This window comes from Capra hircus, chromosome 6 (assembly GCF_001704415.2).
Source record: "Capra hircus breed San Clemente chromosome 6, ASM170441v1, whole genome shotgun sequence".
Lineage (NCBI taxonomy): Eukaryota > Metazoa > Chordata > Mammalia > Artiodactyla > Bovidae > Capra > Capra hircus.
Genome location: NC_030813.1, coordinates 114438814 through 114449956, shown reverse-complemented (window position 1 = coordinate 114449956; position 11143 = coordinate 114438814). Strand labels below are relative to the sequence as shown.

General features: G+C 50.2%; 1 protein-coding gene across 3 annotated transcripts in view; it reads left to right on the top strand.

Moving 5' to 3' along the window:
- The window catches only part of AFAP1 (actin filament associated protein 1), a 151154-nt gene continuing 140011 nt past the window's right edge, over window positions 1-11143 (top strand). For 2 of the 3 annotated variants that reach the window (XM_018049777.1, XM_018049776.1), the window contains exon 1: window positions 1-237. The gene's annotated coding sequence lies outside the window, so the exon portion shown is untranslated. The remainder of the gene's footprint in view (window positions 238-11143) is intronic. The other variant, XM_018049778.1, reaches the window with a different exon arrangement.

Genomic DNA, 11143 nt, shown 5'->3' with positions numbered 1-11143 from the left:
GCGAGTGCGCCTGCGCGGAGCCCGAACTCGGTCGCAACCTCTCGGCGGCCGCTGCTCCTGAAGAGCCGGAGCGCTAGCCCGAGCCGGGACCGGCTGAGGCGGCTGCGAGGCGGCTCCGCCCCGGGGCTCCATTGTTGCGGCGGCGGCGGCGGCGGCTCTGCCGGCTGCTCGGCTCCGCCTGGCTCGGCCAGGGCGGCCTCCGACTAGGAGCGATCGCTGCCCCAGAGGCGGCCTGAGGTGAGGCGGCGGGCGGCGGGGCCGGGCCGGGCGGGGGGCCCCCCGGGCGGACACGGGCTCCGGGGCAGGGAGAGCGTCTCACGGCCGGGCGGCGGTCCCGGGCGGTCGAGGGGATCCGGGAGTCAGGGGTCCCAGAGCCGGGCGGGGTCCAGGGCGGGGCAGGGGTCTCGAATCGGGCGGGGGTGCCGGGACCGGAATGGGGTCCCGGGGCCGGCCTGGGGTCCCAGAGCCGGACAGGGGTCCCCAGGGCCAGATTGGGGTCCCAGAGCCGGACGGGGCTCCCCAGGGCCGGACTGGAGTCTCAGAACCGGGCGGGGGTCCGCAGGGCCGGCCTGGGGTCCCAGAGCCGGCTTGGGGTCCCGGGGCCGGACGGGGGCCCAGTTGGGCAGGGGTCTCGAGTCGGGCGTGGATCCCAGGGCCAGACGGGGCTCTCGGGGCAGGACTGAAGTCCCAGGCGACAGGGGTCTCCGAAAAGGCAGGGGTCCCAGGCCGGGCGGGGGTCCCAGGGCCGGATTGGGGTCCTGGGCCGGGCGGGGGTCTCGGGGCCGGACTGGGGTCCCAGGCGGCAGGGGTCTCCGAGAAGGCAGGGATCCTGGGAGCCGGACGGGGGTCCCCCCCTGGGTGTGGCACATCCGAGCGGGGCGCCGCGGGGTCGCTTGCCCGAGGTGTGGGCCGCCGCCCTGAGCGCCAAGTGGGGACAGGGACGCGGAGTGGGACCGACCGCCGCGCGTCCGGGCGCCCGGCATTGTTTCGGCCTCGGGGTGGCTCCGAGGGCTCTCCGCGCCCGCTGGGACTCCGCGGGGATCGGCCGGTGATGCCCCCCGCGCGGGGTCCTGGTCATCCTGCGGGCGGGGACACTGCCTCGGTCCCCGCTCCCTCCCTAGGGTGGCTGGCTCGCGCGGTGTGTCGCCCGAAGGCAGCTCTGGGTGGGCCCTCGCACGAGGGGATCCCGGACATCCTGGGAGTGGGAGACTGTCTTTGTCCCCCCCCCCCCCCCGGCCCCCTCCGCCGCCGCCGCCCTTACCTCCACCGGGTGACTGGCTCGCCGTGTCTCACTGAGGGTAACTGATCGTAGGGATTCTGGTCACTCCGAGAGTGAGGGGCTCTGAGTGTTTGTGGGTCACTGAGGGTGGCTCCGCGTGGACCCGTGCGCGGTGTCTCGGCCACCCTGCGAGTTGGGTGGCTGTGCCCCGTCCCTACCCCTCCCTCCCCGAGCTCCGCGGCTTGTGGGGGTGTGATCGGCCCGGGTACACGCTCCCCTTTTCCCACAACAGTGCGTGCGCGCGCGTGCGTGTGTCTTAGGTCGGGTTCCATGTATCGACGGGTGTTCCTGAGCGGGGAGCGGCGCAGGTCGGGCTGTAACGGGTTTGTACGTGGGGGAGAAGCATTTGGCCCGAGTCGGACAGCTGAGCCGCTCTTTTATTTATTGTCTCCTTTGCCGTGTGAACAGAAGTGGCTGCACTGGCCCCGGAACCCGCCCTCTCCCAGGCCCGGTCCCCGGGGAGTGCGGGGCTGTCACTGCGCCGCCGAGGGACCGCGCGTCGGGGCTGCGGCCGGCGTTTCCTGCTGGGGCGCGAGACTCAGCCGGCCGGGCGAGAGCCGGCTCTGATTGGAGGGAGCCTGGTCCCTCTGCCCGGCGCTTCTTGATTTCTTCCGTTAGGATTGGGAAGAAGAAAAAAAAAAAAAAAAAAAAGGCTGGAAAGCCAGATTTAACTTTGCAGCTCTCAGCGCCTGGAGAGTGGAAGAAAACTTTCCCAAGAATTTGGCGGGCTGGAGAGTGCGTTTGAAGGAGGGGAATCCACAACCGCGGAATGAGGCCAAGGCAGTTACAGTTAGAGGTCAGGTTTAGGCAAGGAATAGAGGGGGTGAGGCTGTGGGTCATTCATCTACTCTTGTGTGAAAACACCTATTATGTTCCAGGAGAAGTGATTCTTTTCCCCTGGGGAATGCTGTGTCAAACAGGTTTGTCTTTTTCCTTTTCAAGAGCATCCTGGTCTAAGACAGAAAACTGCTATAGGCACAAGTAACTGTAATATCCAAATGGAAATTCTTTGTGAAGGGACAGGGTATAAATAACAGAAACGCAAGATGGAAGTGTGGCCGTAGCTGCAGCTGTCGCTGTTACGAAGTCCAGACAGCCGGCTGGCCTTTCACTCTGCCTTGTCTCTGCTCACTCTTCGGTCTGCCCCATGCACCCAGCTCCGGGGCTTCCAGCTTCGCTTGCCCATTCTTACAGTATCAGTTTAGGCGACCCCTTCTTTCTGAAGGCTCCCCTGACATCTTCTCGTCCTGCCCTCTGAGAGCCGTGGTCTTCAAGGACAGGGTGGTTTGCTGCAGTACCCAGAGAGAATGAGGTCTGTTTGAAGGAGAGGCCCTTTTCTCCACCCTGGATCCAAGTCTTTCCCGTGATTTAAAATCTGCAGTTCCTCAGCTCTCCTAAGGCCTTTCAGAGGCACAGTTGCTATCACTGTGTTTGTTGCAGTGTGGAGTACTTAACTCGAATCTATCTGGCCTGAGTCTGGCTCTGGAATGAAGCTGCTGTTTGTTCCTGCAAAACCACTAGGCTTCAGTTTCCTCACCCTCGAGGGTTTTAAACTAGGTAAGAACTTTGTCAGCCCTAAACCTTTAATTCTTTCAACTGAATACAGCAGAGGAACGTTGTCTCCGTGGCAGTGGCATAGATAATGGAGAGCCTTTAAAATGTAGGTTCTAAAGGGAAAGTTCTGTTTCTTTCCACAAAGTTTAGTTGTGGATGTCTTCTTTGTCTCAGAGTTGAAAGACACTGCCGGTGATGGAAGCTCTGGCAGCTGCTTGATACTGTCTTGCATAGTCTTCATAACTGCGTTTTACTTGCAACATCTGTGCTCTGTCAAATTGGTTTGAAGTTTTCCTTAATGAAGTTGTTGGGTTCAGAACTCTTGGCAGGAGGAGTATGTTGCTGATCTATTGAGTGTCATACAAAGTTGGCCAACTGCAGGCTTTTTTTATGCCCCAGTCTCTAACAGAGACTTTATTTTTTAAATTTTATTTTTATTTCCTGTTGGGGTATAGCTGATTTAACAATGCTGTGGTAGTTGTAGGTGAACATTGAAGGGACTCAGCCATATATACACATGTATCCATTCTGCCCCAAACCCCTCTCCCATCCAGGCACATAACATTGAGCAGGGTTCCATGTGCTGTATAGGTCCTTGTCGGTTATCCATTTAAAATATAGCAGTGTGTACATGACCTTCCCAAAGTCCCTAGCTATCCCTTCCCCCCAGCAACCATAAGTTCGTTTTCTTAGTCTGTGAGTCTCTTTCTAACAGAGATTTTAATTTGGAGAGTATGGAACGAGTGAACGTGGGAAGTACCTTGAGTGGGTGTTTGTGGCTTTGTATAATGGATTAAAACATAGTTTAAAATTATTAGTTGCAAATTTGCATCATGTTAAATGACCTGTAAAGCTTCAATTCTAAAGAATATAGTAATTAGTCCTTAAAAATATTAATCTCCCTTCCAATTTATGTTTGGCAAGATGGGAATTTGATGTGCTTGATTCTTTTAAAGCCACATGTCTGTTGTTGAAAGGATAAACAGTTTTCTTGGCTATTCTTATTTGGGTGATTACAGGAATACAACATAGATGGTAGCTGTTTGGTCAAAGAGTAATGCCATCAAATTATATTTTCGTGTTAAGTAGCATTTTTTGTCTTTATTTTGATTTGCAGCCTTTAATTAATCTAGCATATTAAAAAGTGCATTGTTTTATATATGTATGCACTCCACGTGGTTTGTTTTGTTCCCTGGTGGCTCAGATGGTAAAGAATTTGTCTGCAATAAGGGAGACCCGAGTTTGATCCTTGGGTCGGGAAGATCCCCTGGAGAAGGGAATGGCTGCTCTCTCCAGTATCCTTGCCTGGAGAATCTCATGGACAGAGGAGCCTGGCAGGCTACAGTGCATGGGGTCACAAAGATTTGGACGCGACTGAGCAGCTAAGCACACACATGTTTTGGGAGCAGTTTGCAGAAATGCAAATGGGTTTTCTTTGTGATTTTCTTAGATTGTCTTAATGTTTTCACTGAAAACTAGTTGCTACTTGTTCTGCAGGCAGGGCTGGCTTTTATACGGATTAAATGAAGAGGGAGCTTTCAGAGAAGAGGTTGCCTGGGGATGGAGGAGGTAGCGTTTGAGCTGCGCTTTTGGCTGCCATTCCTCCTGTTCTTCGCTGGAAGAAGAGGGTTGGCCAGCTCTTCCCTGGGGGCCTAATTAGAGAGCTGACTTAACCTCACCTTAAAGAACTGATGGTACTCCCCCCTTTTTTAGTTTATGATATTCTCTAAATCATCTTGTTTAAGCATTCTTTTTTTTAGAGCTAGAAGTTCAGAGAGAAATTTTTTTATTAAGCTATATAACTCTAAGTCTTGGCTGTTACCCACTCCCTGCCCCCCCCCACCCCGCCTGCATCCCACATCAGCTACCAAATGGATTTTTCTTCTTTGTTTTCCGTTTTAAAGATCTTATCATATATGTGGCTATTATTACAGGCTACATCAAAACCCTTTTGAACATTGACAGGATGTCATATGAATAATATATTCAAGATAACTTACTCCAGAACTTCTGCACAGGAAGCTTGGCCCCAGGAAGGCTTTTGTTAAGGTCAATTACTTCCTTGAACTTCAGTTTCCCTCCCTAGCTGAAGAGATTGTCCTGAGGATAAAATGAAATCCTGTGTGTAACAGAATTTTGTAAGGTGTAAAATATGTTGCCGAGGATTAAAAGATAATGCTTCATTAAGAATGTAATGAGTCTGTTTTTTTTTTTTTTAACTCCAATGTTTAATATACAGATGGTCCATAACTTGAAGGGTATCAGGCAACTTCATGTAGGACTGTTTTCTATCTTTAATTGGCTAGTGTTGTTTGATATCTTAGCCTTTTGAGGGAACATCCAATTCAAGTTTCGGAGATGTTACTCTTTTTACAGTAAGACTATGGAAGGCGCAGACTGTAGCCCTTAACGGCCTCTGTCTTACGTCCCTGTCGTGTTCATGGTCCTGTGAGCCTTCCTTTCGTGAAGCCTGATGGCTGGCATCCCTGTTCCTAAGGGACCTGCTTGAGGTTGGGAAAGGCGGGAGGCGTGGCCAGGTCAGACCAACAAGAGTGCCGGTGGGTTCGCGTCTAAATGCCCCGGAACGCAGCCGTGGGAGCCTGGCCTCAGCCCCCTGGCATCCTCAGACCTTCTCACCTCATGGCGCCTTGGAGACCGCAGGGTCTCCCGCCCACCGGGCGAGGCTGCCTTTCCCTTCCTCTCCCAGCTCTGAGTGTCTCTGATGCGCCAGGCGCTGGCAGGAGGCAAATACAAGGGCGGATGAAGCACAGCAGTGGTCCGGGAAGACTGCAGGCCCAGGTGGCGAGTGGCGCTGGCGCACAGGCTGGCAGACGTGCGCCTGGGTCACCTGTGACGCGGGCAGGCGGCCTCTGCAGACCAGAAGGTGCCACCCAGGGCCTCGTCGGAGGAGAGCTGGAGGCGGGTAGTGTAGCGGGAGAGGCAGGGCCTCGTCGGAGGAGAGCTGGAGGCCGGTAGTGTAGCGGGAGAGGCAGGGCCTCGTCGGAGGAGAGCTGGAGGCCGGTAGTGTAGCGGGAGAGGCAGACCTGGGTGCGACTCAGTGTAGGCAGTAGGTGCTGCCAGGGGCCTGCCGGAGAGTCTGGGGGCCAGGGCGCACACTGCTGCTGCTGCTGCTAAGTCACTTCAGTCGTGTCCGACTCTGTGCGACCCCATAGATGGTACCCACTGGGCTCCAGGATTCTCTAGGCAAGAACACTGGAGTGGATTGCCATTTCCCTCTCCAATGCATGAAAGTGAAAAGTGAAAGTGAAGTCGCTCAGTCGTGTCCCATGGACTGCAGCCCTCCAGGCTCCTCCGTCCATGGGACTTTCCAGGCAAGAGCACTGGAGTGGGGTGCCACTGCCTTCTCCCAGGGCTCACACAGTCCCACATTTATTCTCCTCTGTGCTGTTTAGGGTTCATTAGGTAAGACAGGCAATGGAAGGTTTACAAGTTAAAGAAAAGGCAGTGACTTACCCGAAGCCTGGACCTGAAGTAGACCTTCTGGACAGTTTCTAATTCCCCACGTCTCCAGGTATCAGAACAAGCCTGTGACCTCTGTTGTTTTGGATGGAGTATGACCATTCCTTTGGTTTTTTTTTGGCTGTATGGCATGTAGGATTTAAGTTCCCCAACCAGGGATCAAACTTGTGCCCCTTGCAGGGGAAGTGTGGAGTCTTACCCGCTGGACCACCAGGGAAGCCCCCATCCCTATCTTTTGATTTAAGGAAGTCAGTTGGCTCTTGCTGAATGTCGAGAATGTGGCAGACACTGCCAGGTGTTTTCACATATATGGCTGTATGGCTTTCCTCTGCTGCTGTAACAAATTGCCCCGAACTGAGTGGCTTAAAACAACACAGAGTTATTTTCCTACAGTAGATTAGAGGTCTAACTTGGCTCTCATCAGGCAAAAACAAGGTGTCCTCAAGGCTGTGTTCCTTACTGGAGAATCTGACAGACAGTTGCTTGCAAGCTCATTCACATTGTCCATCAAATATAGTTGCTGCCACCTGTCGGCCTGAGGCCCCTGTTTCCTTGCTGGCTGCCAGCTGGGAGGCTGCCCCCACCTCCTAGGGGCGTCCCTCTGGGACCCTGTCTGAGGTCTGTAGCAAAGTGCTTTTTGCCAGGTAACGTGACATACTCACAGGGCCCAGGGATTAGCACGTGGTCATCTTGGGGAGTCATTACTCTGCCTCCCACAATTACCCAGTCCATTTATGACAACATCCAGTGACACTGTTATTATTGCCTTCAGTTCACAAATAAATAAAAGGCATCTGTATTTTGAGCAAATTGTTCGGACCATCAAGATTCTGCTTAAATGACAAGACAGTTCATCTGACTCACCCTTGAGCAGATGGTGGGCTTTATAGCAGCAGGTCAGTGAGAAAGCAGCAGAGTAAATTTTGTGTTTTGGAGTATTTAAATGGATGGGCTGCTCTGATTATAGAAGTTTTGCCAAGAAGTCATTAAAGTAATTCCTCTGTTGGGAAAAATAGCCACGTGGGGGATTTGGGATGTGAAGGACTTTTCCTCTTTGGGTGAAGAGTGCACGATTCCATGTCCGGTTCTCCAGTGGAAACAGCTGAGTCGGCCCAATGGGGATTCACGTTCCTGAACTTCAGAGCATCTGTTTCAGGACTGAAGCAAACCCAGGAAACAGAGTTCATACTTTGATTGATGGTTTGAAGTGAGGTACGTCTTGTGGTCAAGGAAGCAATGGGTGATGGTCACGAGCGTTTAAGACCAAGCATGACCTCATGGAGTCCCAGAGTCAGACCCGACTTAGGGTTGAACAGCAACAACGTGATCTTGTTTGTTCATGCTGTTGTTCAGTCGCAAAGTCGTGTCTGATTCTTTGTGACCTCATGGACTGTAGCATGCCAGGCTCTCTGTCCTTCACTATCTCCTGGAATTTGATCATGTAAGTGTTTTTAATAGTTTTTCATTATATATATTTTTTTCCTTCTATAAGAAATCAGAATCTAGAATCCTAAGGCTTTTTTAAAATTCAGCCTTCAGGAGTTTACCGACTGCCTGATACCCTGTGCAGAAATGTTGTGTGTCTTTGTCTGTGTGTATGTTTACTAGGGGGAGGATTTATAGCTCTCTGTTCTTTTTTGAAGGCCTTGGATTCCAGAAAGTTTAAGAACACACCGCTTAATCTGATATTCTTGCCGGTCAAGTATCAGATTTTGTTTAAAAATGAAATACCCCATTTTAAACAGAGTTACACAGACGCATAGTTTTAAGAGTCAAAAGTTCTACAGGACTTAGAACAAAAACTCAGCAGTCACCTACCCCACCCTCCTCCACCCTGATTCCCGTCCCCGAGGCCTCCCTCTTTCAATGTTTTAGCTGTTTCTTCCAGATTTTGTGAGACTTCCTGCTTAGGAAGAAGACAATTTGGGTCACCTATTCCTCCTACCACCCACATCTTTTTCCTCTGTCCTCTCAGTATAATTACGTTGAAGGTTTTGGTTAAATATTCAACAATACCTGTTATGATTATGGAAACATTATTCACAGCTGAGATATATCATCTGTTTTGCTTACAGTTCCCTTCTTTTGTAGACTTTACCTTTTTTTCTAGAGTTGAGACTTGCCCTGCTTAGTTTTGCTTAGTTTTCTGTGCTGAAAAACTAAGCCCCTCAGAGTGTAAATCTCCCCTGTGTAGGTCCACACACAGCAAGGAATATTCCATTCTGTGCTTTTATTAGGATAGTTTTTTCTGAACCTCTCACCCACCTGGTGGTGGTTTAGTCACTTAGTTGTGTCGGACTCTGCGACCCTTTGGGCTGTAGCCCTCCAGGCTCCTCTGTCTATGAGATTTCCCTGGCAAGAATATTGGAGTGGGTTGCCAGTATCCGCCTCTGGGGGATCTTCCTGACCCAGGGATCGAACCTGCGTCATCTCTGTCGCCTGAACTGCAGACAGATTCTGCTGAGCAGTACCCAGGTTCGGGGAGGCCCTGATTTTCTCTAAACCGGTAGCTTCCCAGGCCTGCTGCACATTACCTGTTGCCTTGAGAATTTCTTTCACCTCTTTACCAGATAAGATGCCGCCTTTTTAAAAGTTTTCTCTCTTGTTTTGGTTGAGCATGTTCAGCAGCAGCTTTCTAAGAAGTGATTTTTTTGGGGAAGCTTCTAAGGAGATGGCCACCCACTCCAATACTCTTGCCTGGAGAATCCCGTGGACGGAGGAGCTTGGCGGGTTTCAGCCCATGGGGTCGTGGAGCCGGACAGGACTGAGCGACTGACACATGTAACGGTGGGACGTTTTACTCTCGTGTCTGATGGACAGTTTGGCTGAGTGTAGAACCCTGGGTTAGAAATCATTTTCTTGCAGAGTTGGGAAGACGCTGTTCAGTTGACTTTCAACGTCCAGGTGGCACTCGATGTGCCCAGAGCCTTTCCTTTGATTGTGACCTGTGTCTTCCTCTGTGTGAATTCCACAGGGCCGTGCCGAGACGTGGACTTTGTGTTGTCCACTGTGCTGGGAACCAGGTGGACCTCTTCCGTCTGTGGACCCCTGTCCTCTAGCCTGAATCTCCTTCAGGACTTCTGTTTCCCCGTTCCTTTGTCTTTTTGTTTTCCCACTGGGGAGATTTCTCCAACTTCTCCAAAGCCTTCTTTGAATTTTGTGTTGCCATGATTATTTCCATTTCAAGAGCTCCTTCAAAGTCCCTGAAAATATTAAAAAAATAAAAATAAAAATACCGTCTTTCCTTGTTTCAAGGATGGTGGTCAGAGGTTTTATTACACCCTGCATCCTGGAGGAAAGGTTTAGCTTTTCATGGCTTTTCAGCTTGATTGTCTAATGAAACCCAAAGGATATGAGAGTAGTTTCATCACACTGCCGTAGTTTGAAGAGAGATTTTTCTGTTTGGCCCATTGTTTATTGTATAATGTGGACAAAAGACTTAGCTTTTGGTCCTTGGTGGTATTAGATTTTTTTTTTTTTTTTTTGGCCACACTCTGAGTCATATGGGATCTTACTTCCCCACCAGGGATCGAACTTACAACTCCTTCAGTGGAATGCAAAATCCTAACCATTGGACCACCAGGGAAGTCCCTAGAAGATGGCTTTTGTATGTCTTCAGATACCTCCATTGAAAACATTTCTTTTCCACCAATGCCCAGGCTGTAGCTGACACTGCCATCTGCCTTGTGCACTTAAGCTTGTTCACTCTGTGTCCTGTGAGGAGCTGCTATCAGTGGGTTCAGAGTTTGGAATCCTGTTTCTTTTTTTTTATTTTTTTTTTAATTTTAATTTTTACTTTATTTTACTTTACAATGCTGTATTGGTTTTGCCATACATTGACATGAATCCAGCACGGGTGTATATGCGTTCCCAAACATGAACCCCCCTCCTACCTCCCTCCCCATAACATCTCTCTGGGTCATCACCGTGCACCAGCCCCAAGCATGCTGTATCCTGCGTCGGACATAGACTGGCAATTCGATTCTTACATGACAGTATACATGTTACAATGCCATTCTCCCAAATCATCCCACCCTCTCCCTCTCCCTCAGAGTCCAAAAGTCCATTATACACATCTGTGTCTTTTTTGCTGTCTTGCATACAAGGTCGTCATTGCCATCTTTCTAAATTCCATATATATGTGTTAGTGTACTGTATTGGTGTTTTTCTTTCTGGCTTACTTCACTCTGTATAATCAGCTCCAGTTTCATCCATCTCATTAGAACTGATTCAAATGTATTCTTTTTAATGGCTGAGTAATACTCCATTGTGTATATGTACCACAGCTTTCTTATCCATTCATCTGCTGATCGACATCTAGGTTGTTTCCATGTCCTGGCTATTATAAACAGTGCTGTGATGAACATTGGGGTACATGTGTCTCTTTCAATTCTGGTTTCCTCGGTGTGTATGCCCAGCAGTGGGATTGCTGGGTCATAAGGTAGTTCTATTTGCAATTTTTTAAGGAATCTCCACACTGTTCTCCATAGTGGCTGTACTAGTTTGCATTCCCACCAACAGTGTAGGAGGGTTCCCTTTCCTCCACACCCTCTCCAGCATTTATTGCTTGCAGATTTTTGGATCGCAGACATTCTGACTGGTGTGAAGTGGTACCTCATTGTGGTTTTGATTTGCATTTCTCTAATAATGAGTGATGTTGAGCATCTTTTCATGTGTTTGTTAGCCATCCATATGTCTTCTTTGGAGAAATGTCTATTTAGTTCTTTGGCCCATTTTTTGATTGGGTCGTTTATTTTTCTGGAATTGAGTTGCATAAGTTGCTTGTATATTTTTGAGATTAGTTGTTTGTCAGTTGCTTCATTTGCTATT